The sequence below is a fragment of the Peromyscus leucopus genome, chromosome 12, assembly GCF_004664715.2.
Source record: "Peromyscus leucopus breed LL Stock chromosome 12, UCI_PerLeu_2.1, whole genome shotgun sequence".
Classification (NCBI taxonomy): domain Eukaryota; kingdom Metazoa; phylum Chordata; class Mammalia; order Rodentia; family Cricetidae; genus Peromyscus; species Peromyscus leucopus.
In genome coordinates this window covers 57453568-57454906 of record NC_051073.1, presented here as the reverse complement: position 1 = coordinate 57454906, position 1339 = coordinate 57453568, and positions in this window count along the sequence as shown.

Sequence of the window (1339 nt, the reverse complement as noted above, 5' to 3'; positions counted from 1 at the left end):
CGTGGGAACTGCCCGGCACAAAGATGGCTGCCCGGCACCTCTGCTCAGCCCCACTCCCTACCCCCCGCCCCCTTACAGGAGCCAGGCTTGCGAAATGAGGCACCTGGAAGCTAGCCAGGATAGCACCTCTAACAATGGTCATTCTCTCCGTTCTGTGACAAAGTGAAGGTCAGAGGTAGTTCTTGCTACAGCTAGACACAGTGTAAGCTAGGTCATCCCAGAACACCAAATTGCTTAGTTATTGAGCATATGAATGGATGCATACTGTTAGGCCACAAAGGGTTTCAGATAGATTAGCACAGGTCACTTTGAAATAGGAATTTATAGCAATTATAACACCAATCTGCGGTGGTAAGCAAGATTTATAGTAAGCCCTCGCCTTGTAGTGAGGCCTGTGGTAGGCTCCAAAAGACCATACCAAACGAGAATATCAATAGGCAAATTGAATATATTTTTAAAGTTATGTATTTTATCATTAAGGTTTTTGTTTGTTTTCTTGAGACAGAGTGCTACTATATAGCTCAGGCTGGTCTCTAACTAATGATCCTCTTGCCTCAGCTTTCAAAGTTTGTAGGTACATGCCACCAGACCTTGCCAAATGCAGAACTGAACTTCAAATGGGTTTGTGCTTTTATAAACAAACAACAAACCATGAGACTCACAGCAACCGATCAAAAAAGGATCACACTGAGACATGGCTCAGTGGCCAAGAGCACACACTGCTCTTACAGAGGGCTTGAGTTGAATTTTCAAAACCAATGTCCCATGACTCACAAATGCCTGTAATTCCCCAGTTTCAAGGGGATCTAGCCTCTGGCCTCCGGCCCCAGAGGGCACCTGCACTCAAGTGTTCATAGCCACACACAGACATATATGTTTAAAAATAATAAAAATAAATCTTTTTTTTAAAAAAGGCCAAAGTAACCTGGGCAAGTATGATTTTTAAAAAAACAGTCCCCCTTTTAACATCTTAAGGAGAGTAAGTTTCATTTCTGGTTGTTTTTTGAAACTGCATGTAGTGTAACCTCCACTTGGGCGTGTAGCCAAAGGTGTCCTTGAATTCAGAGGTGATGGTCCACACCTTTAATCCTAGCACTCAGAAGGCAGAGACAGACAGATCTCTGGGTTTGAGGCCAGCCTGGTCTATATAGTTGAGTTCCAGGATAGCCGGGGCTACATAGAGAAACCCTGTCTCGGCTCTTTAATGTACCTGAGTTCCCCCAAGATTTTTTTTTTTTTTTTGAAGGAACGATTGTCCTCGTCTGTCTTAATTACTTTTCTATTGCTGTGCTAAAATACCATAGGCCAAGGTAACTCATAGAAGGAACAGTTTATTGAG